Source organism: Lasioglossum baleicum, chromosome 11 (genome assembly GCF_051020765.1).
Source record: "Lasioglossum baleicum chromosome 11, iyLasBale1, whole genome shotgun sequence".
Classification (NCBI taxonomy): Eukaryota; Metazoa; Arthropoda; class Insecta; order Hymenoptera; family Halictidae; genus Lasioglossum; species Lasioglossum baleicum.
The window spans coordinates 1,530,726-1,545,483 of NC_134939.1; the positions used below are offsets into that span (position 1 = coordinate 1,530,726).

Consider the following 14,758-nt stretch of genomic DNA (forward strand, 5'->3'; position numbering starts at 1 on the left):
GGCACGGACCTAAGGACTGAGCGTTACCTTGTGGGGGGGGGGGGGTTTGCCCAAAAGACGGAAGGGGAATCAACTTGTCGGCCATCTTGGTAGGCAGCACTGTGGTGCGCTCTATAGGCGACTTTAAATACTAGTGTAGCGTCTGTAATACGTATATGTATAGTGTCAGTGTAGTAGTCTGTACCCTTGACACTTAATGAATCGTCGTTGATCGTCGTGCTCTGTGTTTTCTGCGCGTTGATACACATTAATTTATAAAAATGCCAGCGTGTATTGTGAAAGGATGCACAAATAGATCATCGATGAAGAATCGTCAACAAGAAAAATTGGAGAAAACAATGAAAACTACTTTACATATGTAAGTAACAGTAAAATACAGTGAAACTTGAAACTTTTATTGCATGTCTCATTAATATAATATTAATATACGTAAAGAAGGAATTTCACGTACAATTTTAGTTTATGGAAAAGCAATGTTTTTGTATAATTCATTTTCAGATTTCCCAAATGTCGTATGAAACGCCAATTGTGGTTAAGAAGTCTGAGACTCGAAAATTCAGTTGTACCAAAATGTGCGGCTGTGTGTTCGGTTCATTTTAAACATGAAAATTTGGATAGAACATCTATAGCATGTGTAAGATTGAAGGAGAATGCTATACCATATGTATGTAATATTTTATGAGCTCTTTACATTATACCATGCATTTTTGGAGTGAAATTTCAGATTTTTCTCTTGCAAACAAGTGTGCAGAATCGCTGATTCATTTCAATGATTGAAGTTGTTCAATAATTGCAGTTCCGCAAAAACATCGAAACTAATTGAAATATGTTTTTCAGAGTAGAGATTCTCATATGGTGACGATGACCGAAACGAGAATGGAGTGCAAGATTCCGAGGCAACAGCAGATCCAGCATCAGCTGACAATGTAAGCCAGTGGTTGGCAACGATAGTCGCATGAGCATCAGCTGGCAATGTAAGCAGAGAAATGAAATTCTATTTTTCATACTTTGAAGTTTTTAGAGCATTTTTTCGTTTTTCGTTTATTTGTGTGTTGTTTCTGTTCTAGTCACAAATCATCTGGACTGTTTGCCACGAATGTGCCACAGGTGTGGTACCCGGAGACTGGAGACGTGACGATCGTCGAGATGTTGACGGATGACACGTAGAATGAGCATCCGCTAGGGCAGGAAGGTGCCGGTAAGTATACGATACATTATGAACTATTTCGTATTAACATTAACATTAGTAACTATTAATTATTAATAATTGATATTTTGTATGTTACAGAAACTGGAAGATACCAGGTTGGCTGCCGCTCCATCAAACGTAACAGATAATCAAATAGTGAGTTACAAAAACTGAATATCTTCCTACTACATATCCGTTATTTTAGGTCTTCGCTGTATTAATGCAATATTTATATGTTACAGATACGAATCATGCGAGAACTGCGGAGGTAATTTTATAAGCGCCACGGCCGCGGACGGGGTGGACGGGGTGGCCACAGCAGTTTAATCATCTGTTACGGATGACGAACAGGTGTTCAATATCATCTCTGGCAGGAACCGTCCTAGATAAACGAACAGAGTTTTTCCCTAGATAAATCTACATAATTGTTTAGGTTAGTTTAGGGCCCAAACGTACGCACGACCAACTGGTCGTTGACAAAATACGAATGTTCACTTGAAGGGTACTGACAAGTACCACCCGTCATTGCAGGGCTATATAAGCCCTTACATTTCTACTCTCGTGGGCTAGTACTGTCGTAATCACGAATAGTGTCGCGTCGTGCTGCATCTCGGAAGTCAACTACCAGTGAGATCGGACGTTCGTTCCTTTTGAATCAAAGTTTAACCGTACAGATTCCGCGAGTTCGGTCTAAAATCTGTTAGGCAGTGACAAGGTTGCTCCGAGTCCCCCGCATTGCCAGTGCGTCAACACCGTGCGTCTTAGCTTAGGTAATATCACCTTTCAATTTCTTTTCTATTCTAAATTCAGTTCATTCGCGACACAAGTACACTTGTAGAACGAAACTCTATAGTAAGAATATATTTGTCTTCTTTAATAATTAACTCAAATTCATTAAACCCATAATTATCGTCCAATATCCTAACCAAGTAATTGAACGTCCCCACATGATACAATCTTACCGCTCGGATTGTATCAATTAAATTATACTAGTTACGAGGCTTACTAATTATCCTAGCAATTCCCTGATTAACCATCAGGTTCTTTCGCGACATTCCAATTGTCCGAACAGAGATTTATCCAACCTAGCGGCTCCCCAGTTTTGCATTGGGTTCGTCCGCATCCTAACAGCTCCCTGATTTCGCATCAGGTTCGTCTGTGCTATTATACAACCTCCTAGCAGCTCCCCGGTTTTGCATCGGGTTCGTCTGCGTTTGACTCCATTCCTAGAGGCTCCCTGACTTCGCGTCAGGTTCGTCCTCGCTGTCAATAATCCTAGCGGCTCCCCAATTTCGCATTGGGTTCGTCCGCGTTCCTTAACTAACAAATTTATATCATATTCCTAGGGTAATAACCCTTCGCCGGCCACTCGTGCTGCTCGCGGCCCTGGCTCGTAACAGAACTGGTGACAGCGGTGGGATAGTTCAATTATTTTAGGATCACTTTAATTTTGGGTTTACTACGTTAAATTACTCGTACCTGAGTATTGACAATATACTAGTTTTCCTAGTTACGTCTCAATATTATTAGCAATATACTAGTTTTCGCTAGTCACGCTTTTATACCAATAATATACTAGTTTTCCTAGTTAAAAGGTTTCGATAATATACTAGTTTTCTCTAGTTACATTCTTTAAAAATGCCGAATTCAGCTGCAAATATTTCTTTCGTTGACATAATGAACTTGACGGTTTCGCTTGCAAACTCTATGTCGCTGTTGACGCAAAAGACATGCTTACAGAATGTTACTTCGACAATTCCGACCTTTAACGGGGAAGACCCCTCTTTGATTCGTTTCGCGCAAACTTTAGAGGACGGGTTAACTTTGATTCCGGAGGGTACGGAAACCGAGTATCTGGCAATTGTTCTTACTAAGCTCGTCGGGCCAGCACGTAGATGCACATTAGAGCACAAGTTTACTACCGTAAAAGCGTTAATTCAACATTTGAAGAAACGGTTCGCACCCGGCAAGAGCCTATCATATTATCAAGTGGAAATCGCGAAACTACATATTCGCGAAGGAGAAAGCCTACGACAATACATCGATAGGACAAGCCACTTGGTCTACTGTACGCGCGGAGCCATGAGGGAAAAATACGAGGCACATGCTGAAGGATTTATCAAATTGATGGAAAAGGACGTCATTGAAAACTTCATCGATGGATTACCGGATCGGATTTCCCTGAAGGTGTCGGCTATCTTGAAGGATATAAAAAATCTGGAGGATGCTTACGACGCCGTGCTACAGATAGATAAAAGATTAAGGAATCGACGACAGTCGCCTCGGAGTGAATCACCATCAAGGTGGTCCCGCCGAGATTCATATGACCAGGACTCTCGCTACCGCGATCGTGAAGTGTCATATCCCTTATCTCCAAGCAAATATGACCGACACAGGGATCAACGCACGAGACCATCTGGTTTTGAGGAGGAAAGAGAAGGACGAGCGTCTGCCTGGACCTTGCGTCACAGGAGCCCCTCCGGTTCCCCCTCCAACCGTTCGGATTCGTCAATTGTGAGAGACGGAGAGAAACGGTATACAATTTTTAAAAATTCCGATAGGAATCGCATGTCAAAATCGTATTGTTGGCATTGCGGAACATCCGGACACGATGGAAAATTCTGCAAGAATCGACCGCGTAGTCCGCGATTCCAAAGAGATTCGCGAGATTCGTCCGTGGAATCGAACAAATCTTTAAACTTCGATCGCGCTCACCGTACAGGCGACACGATGAGCGAAAACAAAGAAGTTCGCCAAAGAACTGTCCGCTTCGAGGAAAAACCCTCATCAAGGAAGCTCCAGCACCACGAATCAAAATCAAAATCCCAGAACTGGAATCAGGCACGGGAGCATTTCTAATTGATGGTGGAGCATCCGTAAATTTAGTCGTTCTTGACGTTTTAGGAGAAGGAGCAGAAATTGTTTCACGCGAAGAAATTGAAATAACTGGTCTTACTACAAATCCAATTCGCACTCTAGGAACTACGATACTTCACATACACGAAGCTCCTGCGTTTTTCTACGTAGTGAAGCGCCTTGCAATAGAAGCAGATGGACTTATAGGAAGCCCATTTTTAAAACAGGAAGAAGCAGAAATTTCTTATTACCATGGGACACTGGTATTAAAAAATAAGCCCATCAGGCCTATTCGATTTTCAAATTACCAGCAGGACTCAGATGTACGGACCAAACATCGCATCGATGCCCGAACATCTCAACAGATTGCCATAAGAATAGCTAATCCAAGGATAAAAGAAGGCTATTTACCACGCATAAAAACGCACAAACAACTCTACATAGGAGAAGCCGCCGTCCTGAACGACGGAGGAAAATGTCATGTTATGGCAACCAACACTAGCGAGGAAGCCATAGACGTAGAAATAGAGCCACAAATCGTGGAACCTTACGACATTTTGAGCACATCAGATGAAGATATTTATTCAGAGGTACGTCAACATTGTAATTTCAAAAATAGAGAAGATAGGATACAGGGAATCTCCGAAACGCTAAATTTGAGTCACCTGAACAAAGAAGAACGGTGTAGCATCACCGCATTGATAAAGGAATTTCCCGATCGATTTTATCTCCCCGGAGATAAATTAGGGAAGGCATCTGATTTCAAGCACTCCTTACATACAACTGATGAGATTCCGATTAACACGAGACAGTATCGCTACCCTCCTGTACACCAAGAGGAAATAAAAAAGCAAATCAATGGCTTATTATCCGATGGTATTATTACTCCGTCGAAATCTCCGTACAATTCACCCTTGTGGATTGTACCCAAAAAACCAGATGCGCAAGGAAACAAACGTTGGCGCATGGTAATAGATTTTCGTGCGCTTAACGAGAAGACCATTTCCGATAAATATCCACTGCCTCAAATTACGGAAATATTGGATCGTCTCGGAGGAGCCAAATACTTCTCCGTTTTCGATCTTGCTAGTGGGTTCCACCAAATAGAAATGGATCCGAAAGACAGACAGAAGACAGCTTTCACCACCCCTAATGGACATTATGAATTTTCACGAATGCCGTTTGGTTTGAAAAATGCACCACCTACTTTTCAACGCCTCATGGATCAGGTATTAACTGGACTCCAGGGAACGGACGTTTTCATTTACCTGGATGATATCGTGGTTTACGCTGCGTCATTACACGAACACAACATTAAAGTCAGGAAATTATTAAACCGCTTGCGAGAACATGGTTTAACTCTTCAAACCAATAAATGCGAATTCTTACGAAAAGAAGTTGCATACCTTGGACATATTATTTCAAGACAGGGAGTAAAACCTGATCCCCGAAAATTAAAGGCTGTCAAGGATTTCCCAACGCCTACCTCACAGAAAAATATACAACAGTTTTTGGGTTTAGTAGGATATTACCGAAGATTCGTACCAGATTTCACTACAAAAGCAAAATCTTTAATTGACCTTCTAGGAAAGGGCAGAAAATTCAAATGGACTGAAGAACAGGAAAACAGTTTCAAGCAGTTACGTGAAGAACTCTGTCGAGAGCCTATTTTACAATATCCAGATTTCAGCAAACCATTCGTCATTACAACAGACGCCTCTGAATATGCCGTTGGAGCCGTGCTTAGTCAAGGCGAAATAGGAAATGATCTGCCGATCGCTTATGCATCACGTAGCCTCAACAAAGCAGAGAGAAATTATTCAGCCACGGAAAAAGAATGTTTAGCAATGGTATACGCCGTCATATATTTCCGACCATATGTGTACGGAACAAAATTCACATTGGTTACAGATCATCGACCATTAGTTTGGCTACATTCTGTGAAAGATCCGACATCAAGACTCACGAAATGGAAGCTCCGACTATTAGAATATGATTATCAGGTCGTCCATAAATCTGGAAAAACAAATAAGAATGCTGATGCATTGTCACGTAATCCTACTTCCATCTGTTTACCACTCACCCCGAGGGAACTCAAAGACCCCGATTTTAAAATCCAAATACCGAAAACAGCTGTCGACGCTGGTTCAATAGGACAACGCGTCAGACAACTACATCGAGACCGAGAAAAACGGCCGAAATATCAACAAACAAGCAGCAGTTCAGATGAGACGGAACAACCCGCCCTGGGGAAGGTTCAACACTCACCAATTATTAACATAAATAGAACTCTTCCGAGTTTATCTAAAGAGATAGTGATGCCAGACGAAGATCAGGACAACGCACACCATTTTTTGCCCGCAGCAAACTCCACAGAAATTTTTTCTACGGATAAGAATACGACCTTATCTGGTGATTTAATTTCGTTTGAGGAGCCACTGGAAAACACCGTTATAGAGAATAGGAACAATTTACAGCAGGATGTACCCTACATACCGCAGGTACCATTTCCTGAAATAGGTGGAATTTTGCAACCCAACGTAATTCGATTTCCAAACAATATAATACGCAAAGCAAGGACGCGGCAACTACCTGATCGCACAGCCGACCCTTACCCATTCTTTGACGCCGATACCGATGGTTCTTCTACCGAAACTGACCTGGAAGCGCCGCCGGAACCGAAACAGAGGATTAGCATTTCTTCAAACACCCTTACCGCAAAGGAAGACCATTATGTACATTTCATATCAGCTGATCGCAACCTAATAACCCCCGTAGGAAAACTGTTACTGGACACGGGATTGATAAATAAGCAAGAACTTTTAGCTGCACGACCGAAAAAGGGACAGGTCATAATTTCAAACAATGGGTTATTTAAAACCTTCAGCATTGTAATTTCCGATAACTTCTATGATAAACCAAAAGGATTGGATATAATTAATGGATTGAAAACTCTTCAATCTGCTTTAGAACAAAATAGGAGCAAATCTTTCCGAATATCCGCCACCGGAGATCATCATAAATCATCGCCTGATGAACTTTTCAAAGCATTAAAGGAAGTCTTTACAGATTCAACTTATCAAATTACAATATGTAACTGTGTTATTACTACACCTTCCGTAGAAGACATATGGAGACTATTTATCGGAACTAATAACAAATATAGTCCGAATCCGTAATATAGCAGCAAATGGAAACCATGCATAACGATCTTCTAAGGAGCAGGACTACCTCCACCGACAGCAGTCTCTACCTGAGCACCACCTAGCAATAAGTACACTTACACCTACACTACACTCGTTAAAAATTTTTTCTCTTCAGTTTATTTTTTTTTCTCTCCACTTTTTTTCTTTTTTTTCTTAAAGTCTATTGTATCTAGGACGTTTCCTTCCTGATGAGAAAGCATCGCGGGAACCGCGATGTTTCTTCTTGGTGGGGAGATGTTACGGATGACGAACAGGTGTTCAATATCATCTCTGGCAGGAACCGTCCTAGATAAACGAACAGAGTTTTTCCCTAGATAAATCTACATAATTGTTTAGGTTAGTTTAGGGCCCAAACGTACGCACGACCAACTGGTCGTTGACAAAATACGAATGTTCACTTGAAGGGTACTGACAAGTACCACCCGTCATTGCAGGGCTATATAAGCCCTTACATTTCTACTCTCGTGGGCTAGTACTGTCGTAATCACGAATAGTGTCGCGTCGTGCTGCATCTCGGAAGTCAACTACCAGTGAGATCGGACGTTCGTTCCTTTTGAATCAAAGTTTAACCGTACAGATTCCGCGAGTTCGGTCTAAAATCTGTTAGGCAGTGACAAGGTTGCTCCGAGTCCCCCGCATTGCCAGTGCGTCAACACCGTGCGTCTTAGCTTAGGTAATATCACCTTTCAATTTCTTTTCTATTCTAAATTCAGTTCATTCGCGACACAAGTACACTTGTAGAACGAAACTCTATAGTAAGAATATATTTGTCTTCTTTAATAATTAACTCAAATTCATTAAACCCATAATTATCGTCCAATATCCTAACCAAGTAATTGAACGTCCCCACATGATACAATCTTACCGCTCGGATTGTATCAATTAAATTATACTAGTTACGAGGCTTACTAATTATCCTAGCAATTCCCTGATTAACCATCAGGTTCTTTCGCGACATTCCAATTGTCCGAACAGAGATTTATCCAACCTAGCGGCTCCCCAGTTTTGCATTGGGTTCGTCCGCATCCTAACAGCTCCCTGATTTCGCATCAGGTTCGTCTGTGCTATTATACAACCTCCTAGCAGCTCCCCGGTTTTGCATCGGGTTCGTCTGCGTTTGACTCCATTCCTAGAGGCTCCCTGACTTCGCGTCAGGTTCGTCCTCGCTGTCAATAATCCTAGCGGCTCCCCAATTTCGCATTGGGTTCGTCCGCGTTCCTTAACTAACAAATTTATATCATATTCCTAGGGTAATAACCCTTCGCCGGCCACTCGTGCTGCTCGCGGCCCTGGCTCGTAACACATCAATTACTATTGTATAATAAACTATCAATATTAATTTATATCATTTTATATAATATTTTATATTCTTTTATATTACTTTAGATTATTTTATTATATTTTATACCATTCACATTATAATTATCTCATTAATAGTATATTATATATCATAAAAAACTCCATTATAAAATAAACTGTATAAAACCATCTTCAGTTTTTTGCTCCGAACCACTACTAATCCAATTATCTTCATTATATTCCATAATTTTTCTACGGAACTTTCACCAAGTTGTTTGTAGCATTTTTTTTATTACTAAAGAGAACGCGTTTCCCAGACCCCTCCGATACTCGTAGGCCAGGCATGATCAATTCGTAGCTCGATCGGAGGCATTCTCAAGGAATACTATTATTTAATAGTTAATATCATTTAATAGTATCTCCCTGATCCATGCCACCGATTTAATAACAGTAAAGTGGGTTCTGTTTCCTGCTAAAAGTGATGTAGGTTCTGATCCATGCTAGAGATGTAGCACAGACGAGGACAGACGCTACACTAGTATTTAAAGATCATCTAATTGATCAAGAAACTGTTGTTCCTTGTTATCTTGTAGCTGCGATCGTCGTGTAGAATGCTTTTGTAACAGCCTCCACTTCTGGTATAAGGACTCCAATTTCTCGATGCTGTGATGGCTTTGCCTGAATGGAATTTTTGCCTTTTCCCACAACACTTCCACTTCTTTCACAGCAAGATATGAGCTAGATCGAAGGTTCAATTTCACTTTTCGTAAATTGTAAAACAAAACTCTTAAAACTTGTCCTATCGATGGCAATTTAGCGCCTACAATTTGACTTTCGTCATGTTCTAATAAGAACAGTTTTCCGTGATTTCTACTCTCCATTGGACTTCTGTGCACTGTTCGGTGGTTAAATCAGCTATGACTGATGATCCGTTTTCGGACGGGCTTTTATACAATTTTGTCTGGGTCCGGAAGGGGCCTAATAGTCGTGAAGGAGCGCGGACCTTGGAGACTGTCCCTCGTGTCGCGAAGCGATGTAGCGTCTCTGATTGGCTCGCCCTTGTGTCAGGAAAACAGGGGTAGACTAACGGGAAATTGTCCTGGAGGGTGCACGTGTACTAAACGTCCCTCGTACGTGACCGTCGTGGGTCCAGTGTTCAGTACGGAGAGTTGTAAACGGGTCCGCTGCCCCTCGCTACCCTCATTTGAGGGGTCCTAATCCCGGTGAAATGTTTTATAGCGTTTTATGTTAATGGACGGCATCGAGGGTACCCAGGTACGGAACTGTACCTGGTTTCTGCCTTGCGAAAGTCGTTTTCAGCTCATATTTTGCAAACCAAAGCCAGTTGACAAAAAATTGTGGTAACAGAAATAGTTTTACTTAATAATTTTACTTAACAGTTGACAAAAGTACTTCGTAATGCAAAGTACAAGTTGATTTTGTTTATTGTTCAATGCCAATGTAGCTAAACTGTCACTTTAGGCTTCTTAAAGTCTTGTTTCAGTACAGGTATAAATAAAATGTAATACATGGAAATGTTTAAATATCTCTGTTATTTGTGATTGTACGAAAAAATGTCAGAGGAGAAATTTGCATTGTTCAATAAGGTAAATATAATGGCAAAATAAAAAAAATTTTTGGAAATCATATTTTTGAAATTTCAAGGTCATTGTTATTTTTATTTAAAGGAAAAAAGGACAAATCCAACGATGTGCCATGTTCCATAGTTGAGGTGAATTTCACAATTTTCAAAATTTTCAGTCGCTTTGCGGCACGTGATCCTTTTTTTCGATCGATCTCAAACTTTGCACTTTTTTTCTCACCTAAAGGAACAATTCTGCGGGGTGCGGTGCATTTAATTCGTTGGTCAAAAAATATGGACCACCCTAGTGCCCAGTGTTCCGATATGGTCCAAGATGTTTCGTACGATGGCCGCTGGTGGCGCTGCGCGGAAAAAACAGTAACGTATGTATGATGACGAGGTAGTGGAGCCTTGCGCCCTGCGCCTTGAGACAGTTATATTGGCGTGAAAGTACCGAAACAATCTGTTCCGGACAAAAAAACTTCAGGACGTGACCTACAAGTTACAAAATATACACAAATACACATGTTATACATTCAATTTTCAGAATCAAATCATACAAATCTTTTCAAATTCTGTGGGGTGTTGAAGGTGCTCCATTTTATCGAGAATCTTACTTTACTGAGGCTGAAAGCGCCACCAGCGGCCATCCATCGCACGAAAAATCTTGGACGATATCGGAACACTGAGCAAGGTATGCAATTAGTATGCATGCATGTATCACTTGATACGGGACTGTCGCGAACCTCTATGACGTACGCAACGTCCACTTTTGTTGGTCGCGTTGCGTTGCCGCATTTTAGGTGGATTTTTAATTGGCAATAACTAAATATGAAGTTGAAATCGTAATTTTTTTATTCTTCATTTTTGTCTTATGTCACCTGTAGTCGTACACCCTGTATATATTTCAATTGATCGTTTAAGAGTTGCCGAAACCAACGTTGAGTATTTACGTTACCCGATGTACTATTTCACATTTCTGGTATGTAATGTCGTATTATTAGTCTGCGAATTTTTATGAAAAGAATATGTATTGTCTGAATGTATTTATTTCTTTTCTTAATCAATTTGACAAGTCGAAAGTAATACAACAGCATTTCTAAATTCTTGGAATATTTTCACAACTGGTAGTGTATGCAATTACTTACTGGCTTCGACAGCATGCAATTACTGACTTCAATCACTGTACGTGGTTATTTTTTGATTCTCACACCTTTACAAACTTTCCAATTTCGTTCTAAGTAGTATCTGAGATGCTTAAGGGGGTAGGATACCTTCAGATTGTAAGTAGAAAGGAACTAGAATCTACTAGATTTTGGGTCGAAAAAATGGGTTTGCGATTTTTCACTTAATGTCCTTATACGAGCACATTTTGGGCTGGTTGAGGGCTCATTCGAAAGAGGAAGGTTCACCGCATGGGGCTTTGGTCATCCCATCAGTCAAAAAAGGCTTTTAGAGACAGAAAAATACATTGAAATCGGCGGGATTTTTTTCGATTTTTTCCCTACTTTGGACACTCGTATTATTACCTATAAACATAATCTCGCTAACCTCATGACCAGAGCACCCTGCGGTGAACCTTCCTCTTTCGAATGAGCCCTCTACCAGCCCAAAATTTGCTCGTATAAGGACATTAAGCGAAAAATCGGAAACCCATTTTTTCTACTAAGATTCTAGTTCCTTTCTAGTTACAATCTGAAGGTATCCTACCCCCTTGACCCTTTCACTATCGCGGACGAGAAGGAATGATGCTATGGACGAGATATCTCGTCACTATGATTTCGTCGCACAATGCTATGGACGAGATATCTCGTGTATATTTATTATTGATATGAAGTGTTTTCTTTGTAAGTTGAACACAAGTAATCGATTTTGAAGACATGTCATCGTTGGTCGAAAGTACTTAAAGATGACAAATGTTAAATACTCCATACTTGACACAATTAAAGTTTTTATTGCTTATTTTGTATGGAGTGCTTGAAAGCATGGTGAAATGGATAATGTGACGGAACAATTTTTACAGAAATATCTGGTCTCCTTCCGTCGGCCATTTTGTTTTTGCGAACTACACATTCTATTGTTAGGTGAGCTTTTTTCTGTCGGTTGGATTTTTGTATATTATATTTTCTACATCGATTACAATTATCGAATTGTGTAAAATATGGAGTATTTTATATTTACCATCTTTAAATACCTACCATCAACGCATGTCTTAAAAATCGATTACTTGCTATAAATTTTCAAATAAAGCACTTCACATCCATAATAAAGATACACGAGATATCTCGTCCATAGTATGTATTGGGTAGGGGAATAAGTTTCCGCCCCTTTTTGTTGAAAAGAAGCGTATAAACAATTCCCATAGCGTGAAAACGTTTTCCAACAGTAGATCGCGATCGACGTAAAATTCAAAGACAGTTCTGCAAGTGTTTGACGTGGATTTCCATCAAGTAATGCTGGGAAATCTGTATCTTCGAATTTTTTGGCACACCATCGCAATCTTTGCCCTTATGTCGAAATCATGGTTCTTAAAGGAGCATCGTCCCCGTAAATATATAATAAATATAATATACTAAATATATAACACTTTTGTTTAAAACAAAATAATGGAACATGACTTCCCGCAAATGCTGCTTACTTGGAACAAAAGTCGACATTTTTCACGCGAAAAATTGACTGCTGTTCACGCTCCAAACAATTGCCACTAACTGTGTTTTGAAGCTTATTGTTAGACATAGACCTTTCAAAAACATGTACTACGTTCCATTAAATACGCGATCGGTACATAAGTACAACGACATCTCCAAAAGGGCGGAAACTTATTCCCATACCCAATATTATACGACGAAATCGTGGTGACGAGATATCTCGTCCCGTGTAGTGAAAAGGTTAAATATGATGAGAAAGAATGAAAGAAAATTGATTCTTGCAATTTGGGTTTCTAAATGATCTAATCTTTAATTGAAGTGGTATGCGGAAACATGATTTCTAATGACTCTGAGTAAACCACTTGGAGATTTCGGTCGCGAACACACAACGTGTGAACAACGCAGATGCATTAGCAGAAACTTTAGTTAAAAAGTGAACGGGCGAGATCGAGAAGTTTCTTGTGCATTTGGATACAACTTCCGCAGAAGCTTAATCTATTCCAGTCCGAATGCTCTGCAAACGCTTTGGATTTATGGCACCTTCTGTACCTTGCGTGAATGCTCCACACTCTACGCTTTTCTGTACACTTCTTTGAGTTTACGTTTCTGTATCGTACGTTAGCCTACATAGTCAACACTTCTCCGATCTTGTTAAGAGTTGCGCGGATGTCGGTACACGATGTATCATATAATTTACAAGTTTCCCTACGAAATGATAAATTACAGGCAAACCTGTGTAACATGGCAGTTACGTTTTTCAGAATCGCTACGTTATGTAAAACTTAGAATTAGTACGAGAAACAAAATTAGATTTTGCAACTGATTCAAATTCAAACTGCACTATCCTGTAATACTGGCAGGGCCGGCCTTCTCTATAATGGGGCCTGGGTACAAGAAACCATTTGGTGAAACACGACCATATATTATAATACTAATGCATGTTTATTTAATGCGTGATTTTGTTTTTGCTAATACATTAATTACTTCAGAAAAATTACATTATTTTAGTTCTTGATCATGTCAGGCCCCTCTCAATCGCGAGGCCCCGGTGCATAGCATTCGCCGCACCCCCCAGATGGCCGGCCCTGAATGCTGCCGTAACTAGACTGCGGATGTGTATGCAATTCTTTATTTTTGCAGGCAAATTTCAAGAAAGTGAGAACAAATGAAATCGTATTTTCAGTGGCAGCAGCTTTTATAGATCTAAAATAAATAAAAATCGTGTTAAATTCTTTAGAATTTTATATTCTGGCATCTTTTTTTAACATTTTTCGAAGTCATAAATGCATAAAGATCCGCAGTCTAATCATAACAATTAAAGTATATTTCTATTAAAATCATTCAGAATACTAAAAATATATTATGTTATACCTTAATATTAGACAATGAACTAATTTTCTTATTTATTATCACGGCCGAGCGTCATTAAACGAGCCCGTTTCCTTTCTAGAAGAATATTCTTGAGCTTTTCTTTCCAGTGTCCTTATTCTTATGTTTCGCTCCTTCAAGACGTTTGTTCCTCTACTTTTCTTTAGAAGCATTTAAAAATTTCGTAATATAAACTGGACGCAATTCTTTAAAGTTTTCAGTACAATTTTCTGCTGCTTGTAGAGAAAATGTATTATAGCGAAGGTTTCACAGACCAAATGATCCAACTATACAGGGTGTTTCGTCTAAAAAAGGACACCTAAATATCTCTTCAAGTTATTATGATGCAAAAAATATTTGTTACGTAATGTGCATGGTGTCAATGGACCAAATATCTGGCACAAATATTTTTTCCGAAGGTCATTTTTTTCGGAGTTATCAAGGTCATCGATGATTTTTGATACATAACTACATTTTTATTTTATTGCATCGGGTAACTGATCGAAAAATACATTCAGATATGTATAATAACATGACTTTGAGCTTGATCAGAAGGGAAAACTTTAATTTTCGAAGATCAAGGTCATGTTATTATACATATCCGAATGTA

General features: G+C 39.7%; 1 long non-coding RNA gene across 1 annotated transcript; it reads left to right on the top strand.

Moving 5' to 3' along the window:
- Positions 1-53: 53 nt before the first annotated feature.
- LOC143213284 (uncharacterized) lies at positions 54-1,506 on the top strand. Its single transcript, XR_013009936.1, has 4 exons — positions 54-974; positions 1,068-1,198; positions 1,289-1,345; positions 1,432-1,506. It is a non-coding gene; the product is annotated as an uncharacterized LOC143213284 (long non-coding RNA).
- The last annotated feature ends 13,252 nt before the right edge of the window (positions 1,507-14,758 follow it).